The 21,008-nt window shown below is 37.6% G+C and overlaps 1 long non-coding RNA gene across 1 annotated transcript in view; it reads left to right on the forward strand.

The window, feature by feature from the left end:
• Positions 1-21,008, forward strand: part of LOC125278287 — a 41,609-nt gene that overhangs the window by 15,380 nt on the left and 5,221 nt on the right. Inside the window, exons 2-3 of the long non-coding RNA XR_007187079.1 lie at positions 16,115-16,243; positions 20,383-20,439. This is a non-coding gene — a long non-coding RNA (uncharacterized LOC125278287). The remainder of the gene's footprint in view (positions 1-16,114; positions 16,244-20,382; positions 20,440-21,008) is intronic.

Consider the following 21,008-nt stretch of genomic DNA (forward strand, 5'->3'; position numbering starts at 1 on the left):
TTTTGATAATTAGTAACCAAAGTGAATTATGCAATTAAGTGCTTATGATGTTGATAGATTAAAAAACATATAGTATACATATACATACATACATATATATACATATATATATATATATATATATATATATATATATATATATATATATATATATATAGTATAGTATACTACTGTATAGAATTAGACATGCGTAATAACAAAAGAGAAGCAAATTTTAAAAGTAACATTGGATTTTTAACACTTTTTATGTAATTACCTGAGATTTGAAAAGATGTTCAAATGCCCTTTCTGGTCTCTGTAGCAACTACGGCAATAATACATTATAGGAAACACACTGATGAGGGAATTTAAGTGTTATTAGGTATTCCAACAAGGCTAGAGGACGACAGATGTCTTGATGCATTGAAATGGTGCATAAGCACCACTCAGTAATACTCACAATTATGTCCATAGAGAAGTGGCAGTGGCAGGAAAATGTCTGCCTAATATTAATGGAAATATTTGTTATACTGCAATTCATTACAGTCTATGATGTTTGTCTAAGGTATTATGTATGATTTTGCTGAAAGGTTTCCCTTTAATAATTTGTAGATTTATTCCCCTTGGCAAGGTTTTTGATGTCACTGGCTGAACTGCATTCAAAACATTTACTTATATCTGAGGTTTTATAATCGATTTAACTGTCTGAAGTAGTGAAGTTATTTACATAATCATTAACACAGATGGTATTTTTGGTGTATGGATGTATAGGCCCTGGAGTGAAGAAAAAAACATAGATTTTCTGCCACAGTATCTAACATATTTACTGCTTTAAATGCGTTAATGGACCATTTTCAACACGTTTATGACTAAACGAGACAATTTATGGAAGTAAAATAATGCCAAATGTTTTTGAAATAAAAAGCTTGTTGAATTGCACTATTTGAAAAAAATATGCATTACATTAGCTGTACTTGCATTTAGATGCACTGTATTTTTAAGGCTTGCATTTTTATGGGCTGAAATTCAACATGGTCGTATATTTAGGCTGTGAATATTTCAATTAAAAATATTTCACACACATTTTCATTATTAAAAATTCAATAATTCATATTCACCTTTTAGATTTCACTTCCAAAATATTCATTCTGTTTAAAAATACAACCTATAAAATTCGACTAGCAATTTTCAGTCCATTTTATTTCGCTTTACAAATTCGCTTCCACAAATTCAGTGGCTCAAATTCGGCAGAAAATTCAACATTTCACATCCGGGAACTGCAGGAAGAGCAGTAGAGTGCCGATCGGTGCCGATGCATCATCTCTATCTGCTGTTAGTCTTCTTCACCAGCAGGTGCCGCTAGCGGCTGTTTAGGAAGACCAAAGCAACGCTAGTAAGTCATCATTCATTCATAAAAACGGATTTACAGAATTAGAGCAAGCGGTAAGTGAATGTGTGATGATTATCAGGGCCAGTATAAATGCAGAAAAGCTGATAAAGACACAAAAGCTGCATTTATGTTTAATTCAGTGTATTTACGCTTACTTTCCCAGTGTAGCTACAGCTTTCTCTCCAGTGAACAAGATAACGTTATTGCCCGATGCTGGTGTATAGATCAAACGTTAAATCTGAGATAGACATATATTTCTCTCTGTTGTTTAGTTTCCTTAACTTTATATCGCAGCGCTGTGTTGTAATACTAGGGCTTCCCTCATCCGTCATAGCTGCCATCAGGACATATAAACTCTTAACACAGCTTAATGGACTCGTACAGTGATATAAAAGACCAAACTCGCACCTCATTTGTGATGTAGGTTAGACTATATAGGCTCCAAGAAAGCAGATACTGGCATTAAGTTGATTTGACGCTGAACGTTTGATTATGATATTCGCAAATTTAGGGACCGTCTCTAAAGTTACAACATTCTGTATTCACGTTTCTACCTTCAATAGCATTTAAAGAGAATGACTTAGTCACAAAACCAACTGTAAATTGTTCATCTAGGTGTCAGGTATAATGCAAACCTTTTAGATTTTTGATGTTTATTAAAATAAAAGGTAACACTTTATATTAAATAGTTGATATGAACGAACAATGAACTGCACTTCTACAGCACTTACTAATCTTTGTTAATGTTAATTCCAGCATTTACTAATACATTATTAAAATCAAGAGTTGTATTTGTCAACTTTAGTTAATGCACAGTGAAGTAACATGAACAATGAACTGCTGTATTTTTATTAACGTTAACAAAGATTAACAAATACAACAACAAATGTGTTGCTCATGGATAGTTCACATTAGTTAATACATTATGAACCTTACTGTAAAGTGTTTCCAAATGAACTGTCAAGTAATATGTAAAGATTGCTATGTATTTCACTACTGTATTGGATCATACAAAAAAATGCCATAATTTAAAGCTCAATAGCATTTGATGAGAATGATTTACAATCACCAAAACTACCTGTGAAGTGTTCATCTATAGGTGCCAGGTCGAAGAGTGATGCACCCTTCTCTCTCTCTCTCTCTCTCTCTCACACACACACACACACACACACACACACACACACACACACACACACACACACATATTCAAACACACTCAACTCAAAGTATATGCACATATACTTTTTCTTTTTTTTACACATTCATCACACAATTAGTTCTACTTAGTTAATTTTATTTCTAAATTTTATTTAAAATTTGTATAAGCAGGATAATCTATGATCAGGTAAAATAAAAAATGAACAAAGTAAAAAAAATTGTGTGATGAACGTGTAAAAAAAGAAAAAAAAAGAAATAGTATATATGCATGTACTTTGAGTGAGGTGTGTTTGAATATGTATATGTGCATGTGTGTCTACAAGAGTTTGGTAGAAGGTAGAAACGTGAATACAGAATGTTGTAACTTTAGAGACGGTCCCTAAATTTGCAAATATCATAATCAAACGTTCAGCGTCAAATCAACTTTATGCCAGTATCTGCTTTCTTGGAGCCTATATAGTCTAACCTACATCACAAATGAGGTGCGAGTTTGGTCTTTTATATCACTGTACGAGTCCATTAAGCTGTGTTAAGAGTTTATATGTCCTGATGGCAGCTATGACGGATGAGGGAAGCCCTAGTATTACAACACAGCGCTGCGATATAAAGTTAAGGAAACTAAACAACAGAGAGAAATATATGTCTATCTCAGATTTAACGTTTGATCTATACACCAGCATCGGGCAATAACGTTATCTTGTTCACTGGAGAGAAAGCTGTAGCTACACTGGGAAAGTAAGCGTAAATACACTGAATTAAACATAAATGCAGCTTTTGTGTCTTTATCAGCTTTTCTGCATTTATACTGGCCCTGATAATCATCACACATTCACTTACCGCTTGCTCTAATTCTGTAAATCCGTTTTTATGAATGAATGATGACTTACTAGCGTTGCTTTGGTCTTCCTAAACAGCCGCTAGCGGCACCTGCTGGTGAAGAAGACTAACAGCAGATAGAGATGATGCATCGGCACCGATCGGCACTCTACTGCTCTTCCTGCAGTTCCCGGATGTGAAATGTTGAATTTTCTGCCGAATTTGAGCCACTGAATTTGTGGAAGCGAATTTGTAAAGTGAAATAAAATGGACTGAAAATTGCTTGTCGAATTTTATAGGTTGTATTTTTAAACAGAATAAATATCTTGGAAGTGAAATTTGAAATCTGAATATGAATTATTTAATTTTTAATAATGAAAATGTGTGTGAAATATTTTTAATTGAAATATTCACAGCTTAAATATACGACTGTGTTGAATTTCATCCCATAAAAATGCAAGCCTTAAAAATACAGTGCATCTAAATGCAAGTACAGCTAATGTAATGCATATTTTTTTTCAGTTAGAGCAATTCAACAAGCTTTTTATTTCAAAAACATTTGGCATTAATTTACTTCCATAACAATTACAGTTCTTGAAAATGTCGACTTTTGCCATACTGTAACTCAAAAAGGCTTGACAGTAGTGATGACATCTTACTGTGCCTGCTAATTCCCAGTAGTCTCTGAGGACGGATCGATATTGTGAAGAAAGCCTTGGGTAAATCCTGTTAGAAACCTCAACCTTACCATTGATCCGAGTAAGGATTGAATTCTGTTCAAAGCTCCTCCCCACCGAGCAGACTTCTAAGGCTGATTCAACACTACACAGAGGTATAGATGCTGCAGAGACATTCAGAAGGCTAATCTTCAGAGCTTTCAAAACATCCCTCAACGTCATGCTTGCCCAGATGCCACACCACATGCTATATACAAGGCTTAGGGGAGGAGATGCATATTTATCAGTGGGCTAGCAAAAAGGGAGGATTTGATGTATGTACATAAAACAGTCTGTCAGTGAGTTGAAGTGAGTATGTTAGCAATGCATTACATTCATATTGATCTATTATGGACACCAAGCCCAGGAAAGGGAAGACAGAGCTTACTAAGGACAGTAATTTGTTATTGCTAGTAATTTTTTCAGTGATAATTGTCACTCTCTGCGTAGTGGTTGTACCCATGTTACTTCTTTCATTACCGTCCACCATTCACGTTACCCTCTTTGAACTGGAGCTTGTGTTGTTTCCCTGTCCCGAACACTCTTATAATTGATATTTAACTTTAAATTATACACACAGTAGTTTACAAAGTCAAGCTCTGTTATCATTTACCATACAACAACAATGTTGTTTCATTTTCCAGTCCAGTGGTAGTGAGATTATCAGAATGTGCTTTGATAACACTTTACAATAAGGTTCTAAGGTAATGTTATCTAATGAACCTTATTGTAAAGTGTTACCAAAATAATAAATGAATAAATCTTCGGGTGACTGTGTAAATAGCTTGAATGCGTATGTGTTGAATTTCCTTTGGTTTTGCTTGCAGCTTTGAAGCTTCCCGTCACCATGGGAACAGCCGAAATGACCTGGAGGATACCCTATGGAAAACGAATTCCAACCATAGACAGGGAGTTTAATGGGCATGATGTGGGTGCACCAACAACAGCTATCCTTTTCATTCTACAGCAACAGCTAATAGAATAACAGCAACCATTCACTTATCTCCAGCCCTTCAAAACAACTATAATTGACCCTTAGGAAGCAGCTCCTGTCCAGTCAGACCTTAGCAAACACTCTTAACCAATATATCCTTTATTAAGCTTTCAGTGCTTTTCCACCAGCAGCTTTTGATATTTGAGGAGACAACCCTGTACATTTTCTCTGGCAGGCAGGTAAAAGAACTTGAAGTCTTGTTAGCAGTTATTTTACAGCTGGTTTTGAAATACGGACAAAACCAGCTCAGTGCTCTCTTTTAATGGACAACTGTGCCTCAAGGAATTTAAGATTATTGCTGCATCTGAAACTGAATACTTCCCAACTATATAGTACACCAAAAGTGTTGCAAGTCTGCACACATAGTATTCGAAAAACAGTAGGCAAAAAGTCCCCAGATGAGCCACTACTTCCGCAAAGATTCTTAAGTGCGCGTTCGATGGACACTTTACTATTCCATGAGTCCACGGGAGAGCATTTATGAATGGTAGTGAAGCGACACAACTGATGCTGGTAGGTCACATGACAGTAACAACATGATGGATATAGTACGTCCGAATTTCATTCATAATACCCACATATTGGAACTTACTTTTTAATGGTTGCGAAGTAAATTCAAATTCAGTTGTACCTTTCAGACGCAGTGTTTATCTGTGTCCAAAATGACGCACTTATATGCACTTATACACGTTGAATTTATGCACTATGCACACACTCAACCGTTTATTGAATGAGCGTTATAAGGTAATTTTGTCATGCAACATCAGAGTCTGAAATTCCCTTTCCCCCCTCCGCTATGTAATTAAAGCTGCAAAAGTTGAGTGCACAACATTCCACACTTAGGCTCAGTTTTTTTGGTTAAATAAGTGCATCATCTGGGTATTTAAAGTGCACTTTTTTTTGTAACTTTCAGTGTGAACACACTACTCTCACTATTTATTAGGGCTAGGACAATACATTGATTCAAGATACAATGATTCTGGATCCATTCTGATATTTTCTCTCTCAAATTGATTCTGAGCTTAGTTTTAAGACTCTGTGTCCACCAAAGCATTTTTTCCAGCGGCTAGCGTACTTTTCCAATTGTTTTCAATGGGAGCGCCACGTTTTTTAAACACCAGGGGCCCATTTCAGAAAGGAGGTTAAGTGTTAACCCTGAAATGAGGGAAACTCTGGGTTTACTGTTTCAGAATGGGAGGTATGTCAAACCTGAGAAAGCAGGTTAAGTCAAGCCTGTTTCTGAAAGAGAGGTAACTTGTACTCCAAGTCAGTTACCATGGTAACTTACTCTGTGAACCTAACCTGGTCCGGAGCAGGTTTTCTTCGGTAAACCCAGAGTTTCTTTCAGTCTCCTCCCCCTTTTTAAAGTGCAAGTGATCTTTAAATAGTTAACATATTCATTCACACTGCAAAAATGCTTATCTTACTGAGTATTTTTTGTCCTATTTCAGGTACAAATATCTAAAAATTCTTAAATCAAGATGTATTTTCTATATAAGAAAATGATGTAAGATATTTAGTCGTGTTTCCTGGGGGGATCTAAATTAAGTGCATTTTACTTAAGTAAAATGATCAATATCTGCCAGTGTGGTAATAAAAATAATCTTAATGCAAACGGAAAACCAGATTATTCGGAGTGTCTAATACCAAGCGCAAATTTACAGTAGCCCCGCCCACTAACGTCACACAAGGTTAAAAACAATACATGTAAAGGTGCGTTCACGCGGCCTTGTAATTCCTGTAGTTACGAGATTCTAGCTTGTAAAAAGCGTTCACGTCCTCGTAGAGATCGTAGTTACAGCTTGTAAGCTGGGAGTTTTCTGAAAGCTCCCAGATGTACCACGTGGCCACTGTACCACCTGACCGCTGTAGATTGATTTATTAGGCGTTGATAGTGGTGCCATGGAAACGCATAATTCCCAGTCCAAGGACCAAAAGGACGTGAACAGCTCCGAATATAACGTCACGTGTTGTCATTTCAAGATTCCGGTAAGTACGAGGTGACGTGAATGCAGCTTAAGGGTGTTTTCACACCTATGGATCGCTTGTTTTGTTCCGAAACAGGGACTAAATTTGTTACAATGTTGCATTTTCTTCTTGGTTCGGTTCGCTTTCACATGGCAACATTTCAAAGCGTACCAAAATGCGTTTAGGCAAGTCACATGCGAGTAAAACTGTCCTCTTATTGGTCAGAGTTTTCTTTGCGTCATCCATCAAAATAATGATTGACAAGTTCGCTCCATGAGATTATTGTGGCTTTATTTGTAACTGTCGAGACACACACAAACACTTTATAAATGTAGCCGTCTTTCCAGCTGTTAAATTATATACTACATTCATATTAATACTGCGGCAAATTCAAACGCGCGCTCTTTGTCTCTCTCGGTCTGTCTCTGGTTTCCCAGCGCTGTGTAGTAAGCGACCTGTTGTCAGCGTGTCGAGAGAGACTATATACATTTTATAATGAAGCAGAGCAGGAAAAAGGCTTTGTCGGGACAGCATTCTCACACGGAGAAGTGCAAATACACAACAGAGGCGCTCGTTGGTTTACATCTGTGGTAAATAATGTGCTCACTCACAGAATCAGACACTACCGCTTTTTATATCACATTTTCCGTTATGAATTATGATGTCATTTGGTTCGTTGGTCCGTTAACTGGGTCGGATTGCTTTCACATCTCAAGCGAACCGCTCCAGAGTTCGTTTGAAAGCGTACCGAGACCACCTCTTCAAGCAGGTCTCGGTACGCTTGTTTGGTCCGCTTTTGGTGCGCACCCGAGTGCGATTGCTGCTTTCACACCTGCCCAAACGAACCGCACCAAAGAAGAAAACGAACTCTGGTACGATTCAACCGAACTAAATGAGGCAGGTGTGAAAGCACCCTAAGTTACGCTTCAGTGGTGTAAGTGGTAGAGCGTCTTTGGCGCGGAGAATTTCCTTGTGACGTGATTGACGGGGTTCGAATCTGCCTTATTCCGAGCTCGCTCATCTTCCTTATCACATCAGAAAGGCATTTATTTTCAATGTTCTAAAATGTTAAATATTTTCAATGTTCAAAAAGGGAAGTAAATTGCCTAACGAGTGTTTAATAATGATAAAATAATTTACCCTCTGATATTATTGCATCCTGTTAATTTACAACACTCGAGGTGCACATAGTATTCATCTGCCAGTATAAAATATAAAATGAAAATGAATATTAGTTCAATAACTTACCGTTCTGCCAGTTTTCACCTTTGATATTATAACAGTGATAAGAATTAAACTCGCATTGACTCAGAAGTATGCAGATGTCATTTTGTCACGTACTGTTGCCATGGTGAATGGTAATATTGGAGCTCCATTGATGATGGCTTTTGATAGTCGTGGTGCAAAGTAGATTGAACTAACTCAATTCAGCTGTTCTGAAACCGAAAACTCAGAGTTTCCCATTTCAGGGTAAGTCAAATCAGAGTTCAAGTTTCAACTCAGAGTTGGTTGAACCTCCTTATTGAAACGGGCCCCAGGAGTGTAATGAGGGGCTAAAGCCCCGGGTATACTTCGGCCGTCCGCGTATGTGCACCGTCCGCATGATGTAATTTTCGTCATGCGGAGGGCTCGCGGCCGGCCGCACACCCTGACTGCGTGCAGGCCAAATTTCGAGACCGTGCGGACAGTCCGCGTGCAACAGCGCATGCGCAAGCAGTATAGAAGAGTACACTACATGGCAATACGCACAGTATTGAGCAGTGTTCAGCCGTCAAAGAAGAGTGTGAAAAGACCGGTTTAAATACACTCTTGAAAAAAAGAGAAAAACACGACAATGGACAGCGAAATTGACCAGCGTTTGTGCGAAGAGATTAGAAAGTAACCACATTTGTACAATTCATGTTTGAAAGTGTTCAAAGACAGGGCAGCAAATTCATGGAGGGGGATAAGTAAAATATGGAAAAGGATGCACTTCTTTTCTTCTCCGATCATGCCTAGTGAATGTCCCCCGACTCAGTGCTGCTCTCCGATGTCAGGTAGAACATAGAAAAAACTGTACTGCGCATGTGACGAACGCGGTCATCCGCGCGCATCCGTGGTGTAGTATACTTTGAAAGACGCGCGGACGTGACTGCGCGTGTGAAGGCCCTTTCACACAGGACGCGGTATGCGCTGCGCTCGCCGCTGGGTTCAGCGCAGCTCTTCAGATAGAAAGCGATTTGCGCTGCGCTGGCCAGAGCACATTAGTTGGAGTTTTCCAAACTTGTATCGGGAGTTCTAATCATCTAATCGTCTAATCATTTGATTGTTGTTCCACCTTTCGGTCAGCAGCAAAGTAGGCCTATATGTCCCGTGCTAAGAAGTGTCTGTCATGTCATGTCTCTATACGACCAGCAAACTTGTATTGTATAGCTCTGGAAATTCCAACACAGTAAATAGCTGTTCATCCATTTTGCTTTCCAATTGTTTGGATGCCCCGTTGCTATTGGTCGCGCGGGTAATCGTCAGAGCACAGCGGCAAAAGTTGAACTATTTTGAACTTTGACCGCGGCGTGCGCGCAAGCTGCGCTCCGCTGCGTCTGCACTTTGGTCGACGCAGTTCTCGCGCGGCGCAAGCCATTGAAACAAATGGGTTTCATAGCACAGCGCATACCGCGTCCGGTGTGAAAGGGCCTTGACGCGTCCGGGCGCGGAAAGTGAAGTATACCCGGGGCGAAGCGCTCTCAAGCGCTCACAGATCGTCTAGCGTTTTCAGCTGGCTAAAAACGCTTTGGTGGACACGCGGCCTAACAGCAGATGGCGCTGTAGGCTAGTTTTTAACCGCACACTCAAATGCTCATGAAGAAGAGTGCTGGATAGCGATCGTGTGTTCGGCTGAGTGTAAGTGGTTAAAGGCGCTCTAAGCGATTTGACGCGTTTTAGGCCCAATTTTTTTTTTGTCACATACCGCAAACATCTCCTCACTATGCGCTAGCTGCCTGTCCCCTGAACACACTGTAAAAAAACGCGGTCTCTGTAGTCACCACAAGCTCCGAAAACTGCAATAAAATCAAACTGGTGCAGCCTGGACCACTTAACATAATAAACATGCTCCAGCCAATAACCGACAAGCAGCGTCAATACGCAAGCTACTTACATTTTAAATGCGCGTTCATGACTGTTTCAGGAAGCACGGAGGGGAGGGCCAGGAGGAGTAGGAGGGAGGGTCTAGCTAGCCTCTGTTTTGTTTGACAACACTTCGAACGTCAACAGGAAGTTACTCCGCTCAGAATCGCTTAGAGCGCCTTTAAATATACTTGCACCTCAGCTCAGAATGCATTAATGTAAACAGCCCACTGCGAACACCTCAAACTTTTTCGAACTTTACGAATGATTATTTTAGGTTTAAGCAGTGTGTGTAAAGGAACTGTAAGCAAGCAGAGTACGGGTTTTTCTAAAGCACGTAGTGCCATCTGCTGTTAAAAACTAAGCTCAGAATCGACTCGAGAGAGAGAGAGAGAATCACGATACATCAGAAAATATCAGAATCACTCCAGATTCTTTTTATCGCAAATTGTCCCAGCCCTACTATTTATACTACAAAACAGCATAGAATAGTGCATAAGTACATGAATCGGGACGCACCTATAGTGTTCTTCATCCACAAATCACCTCACTCCAGCCCAGTTGGTGGCAATAGCACACCATTAAGTCTGTCTGCCACCCACTAAATAAAGAAGTGAGGCGAGCTTCTGATTACTGTTTACCATTGCAGTTAATGGGGTCAAAATTTGCCTTGTTAGCTTGGCCTAATTAGCCCCTGCTGGCAGATTGACAGTCATTCAAAAGTAGCTGTGCATTCTAATGATTTTTATCTTAGGTTATATTAAACCTGCCTGGAAAAAAGTCTATTTTTGTAAGTCTATTTTCGGTGACTGCTGGTCACATGACATATGGCTCAGGTAATTGGCCTTTTCCAGGTATTATTGATCTCTTTGGTAGTAGTAGTGTTTTTTTTTTCTTCTTTATTTGACGTTGTACAGTTATTTTAGTAGTTTTTATATACATATTTATATACATCTTTTGTATTTCTAAATGTTTCAGATCCTTTCTTATTGTTATTTTCTTTTCTTTTTTTCTGTCTTTTATCTGTCTCTTTTGGGCAGTTAAACCCCTTGTGCTACAATTGTGAAACAGATCATTAATGTTCCAGTTTTATGTCACTGCCGTTGTTTGCCCTTTAGACAGTGGTGTAACGAGACATCAAAACAGTAATATTGCAATATGTACTAATTAGCTAAAATGTTCTATATACTCCCATTCTGTACCATACCCACTGTTTTCTACTTCTGCATGGTTGCCATATTATTTACAAGAACCCTCCTTTCATTTTGTTTTACCAGCTTTGTTTGCACTAGCAACCGCAATGATCTTTTGTTTGATAACCTGTTCAGCCCAGCACAGCACTATATTGCCAATATTGAGTCGTGAGTGGATGCTTTAGGACTACAATATAATGAAAACACACATTGATTAAGGTTTAAGTTATTGGTCACTCCTCTATCTTGCCACAACAAAGCACCCTCCCATTCAATTAAACAATACTCTGACCTTATCTTTCTCAAATCAATCAACAGTAGTGTCCAGTTTGACCAATCACAAAGGTCTCTGGGCGAACCAGATAGCAAAAGCACACGACTTGTTGAGACATATTAGGTCAGGAGTTGCTTTACTCACAATGGCTTCCATACATCAATGTCTGCGGGAATTGTGTAGTTTTCTAGAGGTGAAGAAACAGCAACACATGGTAGAATGAAGTACAATCGATGTCTAAGTGATTGTGTGAGTTGGAATTAATATATTTATTCAGTGCTGTGTGGACAATGAGACTTGATTGTATCCTTGGTTAAAATAAAACATTTAAAGGTGATGATTGTATGTTTAAATGTTTAATTTCTGTGTCACCAAATCAGAAGGGCAAAAATAATGAGATTATAATATAATATAGTACATTTCAGTCTGCTTGACCATTTCCTGTACAGAATACAGCAATTTCAGTAAATTAATTTTTGCTAGAATAATTTCAAGGATCTGGCATGAGTAAACCAGCAGTTGATTCGTTTCATTCTGTTCTGGTAAGCTGCTTAATCACAAATGATTTCCTGCCTGCTTATGATCGTAATTATGTATTAAATTACTGTAAATGGACTTTATCCCAATGGCTTTTTGTGTAGCGTCAGGCAAGGCCATTTAAATCTATTATTTCTGTCCCCAGGAATCCTCTATTCGCTGTTGAGGTGATTTGAATTAGAGGTAAAATAATCTGCTTTGATGATAAAATGATCTATTTATACTCACATAGACCTATATAGGAAGGCAACATGGACAGGCTTTTGCCTTTTACATTGATTTGTATTATAAATAAGATTAAAGATCTCAAAACCACAAAGCATTTCATTTTTATTGTTTCATTAGATTCGTTAATGATTTCAAAATCAAAACAGTTCATTTTTGTTTATTCAATCGCTCTTTGTTATGCCCCCTTTCTCTCCCATCATTTTTGTTTTGGTATTTTCTAACAGTGATCATTTTTGAGAGGTCGTTACTCTAAAATTTGGAGGACCTGATGAAACTGCCATCCAGCTGCTCCGCTTTGGTTTTCACCAGCCTCTATTTGTTTCAGTTTTGATGAAACAAAGCAGGAGGAAGATGAGAATGCAAGCTGACTCATGTGAGTGTGTGAGAAGGAAGAAAAAGCAAACACACAGAGGGGATTTAAAATATTTGAAATGTCTTGCAGGTGCTTTAAGTGACATTTGGTGAATAAATCACCACAGGCCAATGCTGTCTTACACAAATTCCTCACTAGCGATTCCTTTTGGAACCTGCTTTGACTTATTTATAAAGATTACAGAAATTTAATGAGAAAGGTTAAGCATATGAAATCTTTGCCACATTATTTTAACATATTTATGGTGAATTAACAGGCCCAAGTGAAAATGTTGTCATTAACAGTGTTGAGGGTAACACATTACAAGTAACGCAAGTTATGTTTTTTTATGCTAACTAGCAAATTAATGCATTACTTGTAAATCTGCAACAAAATATCAGAGACAATTATTCAAACGAGTAACACAAGTTAATTTTTTCCCATTTATTGATTGAGAACTCTCCTGTCCCCAAGCTGAGAGAAATCAGGAGTGATGCAGAGGTGTTGTCTGTGCTCTGTGTAAACATAATGGTTATTGTAGTTCTAGACTAAATGTGAATATGCATTTACTCATCTCACTTGCACAAAAGCAGATTCAGTGTTCCTCAAAATGGATAAAGTCAGTGAAATGCAAACTCAGAATATTACACAAATCTGCAATAATTAATAATGTTATATAACACAAATACATTATGACCTGGTTTCACAGACATGGCCTGGTTTAGATTAAGCCAGGATTAGACCTTAGTTCAATTAGGACATTTAAGTATCTTTTATAAACAAAAAAAACCTCAGCTCAAACATGCATTTTAGTCTGGAACTAGGACTAGGCTTAAGACATGTCTGTGAAACCAGGGGTATGCATTTAATCTCACTGTATTAATCAATGTCTTTGCTGCTGACCTTCGATGGCCCAATTCAACCATAATAATAATCAAAAATGTCTTTAGATGAACTTCACATTTGTGTTTCATTTTTTTTATTTTTTTTATTCTCCTGCGTATAGGATGCGTTATAGTAAACTTGGAGTAAGGTTTGTTTGGTTTGGACCTAAAAAAAAAAAAAATAAATTGTCCTCCTCCGATTAGTGTTCAGATTGGCAATTTTACCACCGATGGTATTTTGGCAGCTGGAAACTTTTGAAGAGCTAATAAAATGTGTTAAGGACTCAAAACAGCAGTGGGAATCCCTCCGTCACACACACAAATGATCTGTGAGAAAACGAGAAAAAAAAAATATGTGTAAGGATTTTGTCCTTTTTAGGGTCTCATCTTCCTGTTTTGGTTCGTTTACACGTCTTTGGTCCGTGTTGCGTTCATATATCATTGAACCGCACTAGAGTTTGTTTGGAAGTGGACCGAGACCCATCTTTTCAGCCGTCTTGGTCTGCTTGTTTGGTGCACACCAGGGTTCATGTGGCAGCGTTCACACGTTCAAATGAACCGCACTAAGGGTGCGTTCACACTTGTAGTTCGGTTCGTTTGGTTAATTTGGTCCAGATCAAAGAAGAAAAAAAAATTTAGTCCTGGTCTGATTAGCGTTCAGATTGGCAATTTTATCACCGAACCAAAAGATACCGAACCTTAAGGCACAGGGATACATTCACAACGTGATTGGTCGGATTTTATGACGTATTGCCTATTTTGAGACGGAACTTACCGAACATCCACAACAGTGCTGTTTGCTGAGGTAAAGGTGCTCGTTGTGTGTGTGTAGCCTGCATGTGATGGTATTTTGGGCAGCTGGGAACTCGTGAAGAGCTTATAAAATGTGTAAAGTAGTCAAAACAGCGGCGGGAATCCATCCGTCACACACAAACGATCTGCTGCGTGGATACGCGCGTCTGATGCCTGTGATGAGCAAACTCGCGACTATGACAAGAAAAACCGACATGCGTGAGGATTCTGTCCTTTTTAGGGTCTCGTCTTCCTGTTTTTGGTTTGTTTACACGTCTTTGGTGCGCGTTGCGTTCATATATCATTCGAACCGCACCAGAGTTTGTTTGGACCCATCTTTTCAGCGGTCTCGGTCCGCTTGTTTGGTGCGCACCAGGGTTCGGATGGCAGCGTTCACATATGTTCAAACGAACCGCGCTAACCGAGCAATCGCAGCAGGGTTCGTTTTAATCGAACCAAACATGACAAGTGTGAACGCACCCTTGTTCTTCTGCAATCCAGAATGGCAGCACAGCTGAAAGGTTTGTTTGAGCTGCGCCCTCTACTGTACAGGCATGAGTTCGCATTTCCTTCAGATTGAGGCTTATTCATTTCACTTTTGGTGTGAAAGGGCCTTTACATTTGCCAAAAATATAACTTTTTTGTTATTAAAAAACAAAAAAGCAACACCGGGTGAGAAAAAGCAATGCAAAAGTAACAAATGCCACAATTAGTTAATTTTTTAGTGAGTAGCACACTATTTTAATGCATTTCTTTTAAAAGTAACTTTCCTCAACACTGGTCATTATTAATATGTCATGGCACAAAATTATTTCTTTACTATGAGATCAGAGTTTGATTTTTACATTGCTAATAGGGAATAGCAATATATTCTGAGAGCTCATTTTCTAATGTGCCTTAATATATCCTGATGAATTAAGAAAGACTGGTCTAAAAATCACACACCCTCTAAGTTAATGTTTCAATGACCTATATTAATCTGATTGTCACATAACCATTCAGATAAAATTATTGTCAGAGCTGATAAGAAGATAATCATAACTTGTCAGCTCTCCTTCGTTAGCACCTGTCGTAATATATGAAATGGTCCTGCTGAACTGTCATCACTTTACTGCAGAAGACTTCTGGCGAATCCCCTACCAAGACCGACCTGTCATGTTGAAATAAAACAGCAAGGCCACTCGTGAGCTGTTAGGGGTGAAAAAATATATACATGTGGAATCTGAAAGCTTGCCTGTGTGCATGTTAGCACATGTGTGTCTGTATGTGTTTCGTGAATATGAAGTTGTGCTGCAGGGGAGGTGAATTTAGCTACCCATAAATAATCTGAAAGGGCAACATTTGTCCTGTAAGTGCTAATACAAAGGGACAGACAGATAGATCTTAACCAGGGGGCTTCAACCTCTTGGTTGATAGTACATTATTCAGTGACATATGGCAAGGCTTTGCCATTTAAATAAGCCTGGCTTATGTGTTTAGTACCACATTAAGGTACTGTGTTATGATGCAGAGTCATTAAAATAATCATTGTACAGAGTGATTTAATTTTTATAAAAAAAATTTATTTGGCTTTTTTTTTCTCTCTCTCTTTTTTAAACATTTTAATGTGGGAAGGGCAAACAACTTTAAGTTTGACCAACTTTAAGTTTTCGTTTTATTTCTAAATGCATTTTTAATGTAATTTTTTATATAAACACATTTTTAATTTCACACTTTTTTTCTTTTCAGAAAAATTATTTTGAGATCCAAAAAATAATTGGTGGACCCCTACAGTACCATTACGGACCCCCTGTTGAAGAACCCTGATCCAAACAGAAACGTTATGTTAATGTTTTCTAGATGATAAAAGACAAGAGTGTAAGTATTAACCTAACATCCTTTTGGTCACTTTTTATGTTGAAAGGTTTGTGTATTCTTTTGGAGACTTCACACGACTGTTTCAGTATTGCTGTTTTTGACATTTACAGATGGTATTGCAGACTTTAAAGGAATTGTTCATCGAAAAATAACAATTCTCATATTATTACTATGTAATAACAGTTAAAGGCCCCAAAATGACAAAAAGAAAACTTTCATTTTTTGGGTGCACTATTCCTTTAAGTTGAGATTAATTGATGCCACTCTGATCTTCCAGGTCAGTTCTTGGTTAATGAAATGATTCTATTAACCAAGTGCTATAAATTCTGTGGAAGGTGTAAGAGCCTGTCTAAAACTGATCAGTGCCATCAGCATTTGGCCACTTTTCAGATGTGAGCTAATAAATGTGTGAAAAGTGACAGCATGGGGGCAAACAAAAGACATGGCCGTGTCAAATGGAATTATCATACACAATGATGGGTTGACTGCCAATTATTTTCCTTGATTGAGCATTGGCCTTATCAGAACGACGGCAGAAGAGTGGCCTCCATATTCATTAACAGGCAAAGTTCAGCAGAACATTGGGGAGTTATAAAAGTACATTTAACCAGGGTTGTTTACTTAAGGGTATATGCACGAATGACATTTTAACATGCTCTTTTGCGCACGTTTTGCAAAAAGCTGATAATGAAATATTTCAAATCACATTAACGATGTATTTCAGGTGCATTGGATGTAAATGACATTTGAGGCTTTGCCATTTAATGGCATATGATAATGCAAAGGTAGAAGTAAAAAAGTTACTCTTGGCTCACAATTAATCAACTATGCAGATGATTGGTGGAGAATTAGAATGTGTGCCCTTTTCAGTTATCAGATATTTCAGTTATAATGATTTATCTGAGCACATTTTTTTTTTTTTTTTTTTTTTTTACTCACATGCCCTCATAATCTTTAAAGGTGCTACAGAGGATCTTTTCGTCGACTGAGAAACCAAACACTGTTACTGAGTTTTTGAAATTAGCACATTTGTAAGAACAACCCCCCTCCTTCACAGCTCATTTCGAGGGAACGCCTCCCAAAACTCGTGCACGAGTATTGGAACACGAGTGTTTACCACCGGCATTCGCTGTGTCGTGTTAGTGGATTCATTATGTCGGACTCACCGCAGGTAACTCATAATCTGCAGTTGTTACTCCTGTGTCCTGACAAAAACATCGCATGCGGCGCCTGTGGAATGTGAAAGTTACTGGAGCGCGCAGCCGCGCACGTCTCTCACAAGGAACATCATGGCAGTGATTGACAAGCCAGAGGGCCAAACGATTGGCTGATGTTTTTACGGCCTTACCTCGTGCACAGATGATGTATATTAATATTATTCCTTTCAGTGCACCTAATAAATAGTCTTTTATCAGTTAGTAAAGACAGTTTCAAGTAATATTGCAAAAATGTATAAAACAAAACATCCTCTTTAGCACCTTTAATCAAAATGACTTCCCATCACTGTCACTCACATGACATCACAGCAATGGCAAACCACAACAATCCAATCAATTCCCGATGGACACAATAAAGTCCCGCCCCACATTTTGTGTCATTGAAGAGTTCATTTGCAAAAACAGATAATTCCGTTTTTCTTAATTATCATAAATCATGTTTTTTATTGTGCATTCCAAGTAATATCAATCAAACTGCAGTTGGGCTGTTTTGATTAAGTAATAATAACTAAAAAAAAAAAAAAACAATTCAGGTAACTTACAAAATTAAAGTTCATTGAAAGTATGGTTTTTTATATTAAACGTTTTTTTTTTTTTTTTTTTTTTTTTTTTTTAGCAAAAACAGATAACTCCAACAGTCGTTTTTTGGCGCACACACACACACACACACACACACACACACAGAGAGAGAGAGAGAGAGAGAGAGAGAGAGAGAGACGCATACGCTCGCGCACACATGCACGCACACACAAACGCAAAAAGACAAACAAGGTCTCAGCATTTACTGTGTGTGGTGTACAAGGAGTTGCAGGAGTCGAAATTATTAATCCTTGATCACTTTTAGTCAGCTTTGATGAAACTCTCCTCAGCTAGCGCGTCTTTTCGAAGTAACTAGCAGCCTTGTCACCTGACCTGAATACTGCGCGCTGATTTGCTAAAACGGACTTATCGGGTTGTGTACACATGTAAAACGTGAACCCGCGATGCCTTGACAGTGGACAATGTCGGCTAAACGTATTTAGGGTTCAGAACGTGATATATATGTGGAGAATAAAGCACGGCAGTCAGTTCAATTTTAAAAAAGTGGCATTTAACGGTTTTTGCAAATGAACTCTTGTCATAATGTGTCACAATAGGGGAGAAGACCATTGCGACTTTCATTTCATGTCGACCTTAAAGTCATTTTTAAAGTCACTAATTAAACTTTACTGCCTTTATTTAGGCTCAATAGAAGACTTTTCCCAGAATCCCAGTTTAGTATAGAGGGAATAATAGGAAACAAGTTATATGGTGTTCAATCAGGAGCACAAGCCAGCATGACAATTGGAACATGGCTCTGCAACAATCAAAAGAAAAGCGTAATTAGTGGAAAGGTTGTTGGGAAAATTGTGCATTAGTGCTTTTTGCTAGCACAATGACAAGACTCACAAAGCCTTTCTCACTGCTCCTCAGCGAGTGATCTGACGCTCTTCCTGTCACATTGCAAAGGAAATGTAAGCTTTTCATATGCACTAAGAAGCTCACTACACAAAAAAGAAGAGGAAAAGCATCTGGGGTAGTGAAAAACACACAGCAGATTATCTTGTTTCAATGGATGAACCTTGTTCTTTTAACTGTATACATATAGAATGAGGCTTTTCATACACTTTCATTACTATTTCATAAAGGACATTTTCTATTATGTATGAGCAAGACCTAAAATTTTAGTTCAGTCAGTACTATATGGGGATTGTGTTTACAAATGTATGTGACAGAAAATCCTTGTCAGGACTCTTTTAATCTGATCATTTATTATAATCATTTATCGATGCTAACATGTAGCATCTTGTTTTCTCAGTTTTTCTCAGCTTTGAATGATGCTGAAACAATATTATATGGAAAACCTTCACTTCTTACAGCCTTATCAACACCAGTCCAGTCCAGCATAATGTTCCCCTTTTATGTGTTTTTTACTGATTTATAATTATTGACAGTTATTTTCTTTCCAATTGCTCTGTGACAAATAAAATGAAAATGCAAAAGCAATCTGGGAGACGGCGATAAAACGTCAAAAAAAATATTTAGCTATCTGACTTTCAAATGTTTTGCCCATGACTCATCCAGCAATGTTATGATGATAATAAGGTTAACTTTATCTGAATAAACAGATTATGGTCTTCAAAAATAGACAGAATTTGCACTGCAGTTGCTTAGGGAACTTAATAGAGCCTATAAATAAATAAATTCTACTTGTTTTGCATCTTCCAGTCTTCTGGGTTCATAAAACATTTGTAGACTTAAGTCCAAAAATCAGTTTAATTTTAATTCTTTAATAACTTAGCAGTATTTAAACACATCTTGACTGACATTATTGAACAATTTGTCACAAATAATACAGTAAAAAATCTCACAAATACGTTGAAATAATCTCAGGAAAACACTAAAATACGTCATTGCAATGAAAACATACAATTTACTTAAAACTGACTAGTTATATTTCAACACATAAAACTGTTACATGGTAAATTCATTCATATTTTTAAATTCAAGTATGTTCTCATGATTAAAATGTTTGTAAAATATTGTGAAATCTTTTTTTTTTAATGTGGAAATGGAACATGCACATTGTAATCATCATGCTGGACATCACTGATTAAAATATAATCTCTTGATTCAAAAATGAACTGCTCAATCAAATTAACAATTTTAAAATAGACTGAAGTAAAGACATTTTTTGTTAATTCAATGTGTGATCAATCATTATATCCCAGCTTGATTGAGTCGAGTTTTGTTTACTGATGTTCTTGATTAAGAATCGATGGCCTTGTTGTGGTCAAAATGCATGTCTGAATTGTCATTACTGTATTACATAGATCAGCTAGACTTGTACAAGACATATCTGTGCGATAATCTATATAACAACATGAAACACTTGTGTTTCAGTTCAGGAGCAGAGGATGCCTTGTGGTTCCATGTTGAGTAATTCATATGATAACTGAGGTACTGTAAGTATTACAATAACATACATTGTTTTTTTCTGTTTTGAGTTAATGATTGTGACACAAATTAATTACTGCGGATAGTACTGTTAGTACTATAAGTTTCATACTAATTGTTTTTTGATGTTGAATTCCAAATGAATAAGAATCACAATCTATGTAAGCAGAAAATGGCAAAGTAATGAATGTACAGTAAGAAGCTGACTACTATAGCTCAGTAGTGATATAGAAATGCTTAATTTGTGGATTATCCTCATCCTTTTATTGTTTTTTTTTACCTGCCCTTAAAGATAAAATTAACCAATTTGGTTGAACTTTTCTTGATCCAATAGAAGAGCACTGTTTAATTTAATCAATGTGTTTAATCTACTCTCAGACTGAAATCCCAATAAAGTAGATGGGAAATGGGTAGTGTGCCTGTTTAATCAATCGTTCCGAATTACATTTAGATCCTGCTTCTTTGGAACAGTCGTAATCGATTCCTGACGGGGTCTTTTCACTCCACTTCATGATGCTATAAATAATTATGCTATTTACTGTGTTTTGTGCTGCTGTTTTATTATATTTTAT

The sequence above is a fragment of the Megalobrama amblycephala genome, linkage group LG11, assembly GCF_018812025.1.
Source record: "Megalobrama amblycephala isolate DHTTF-2021 linkage group LG11, ASM1881202v1, whole genome shotgun sequence".
Classification (NCBI taxonomy): domain Eukaryota; kingdom Metazoa; phylum Chordata; class Actinopteri; order Cypriniformes; family Xenocyprididae; genus Megalobrama; species Megalobrama amblycephala.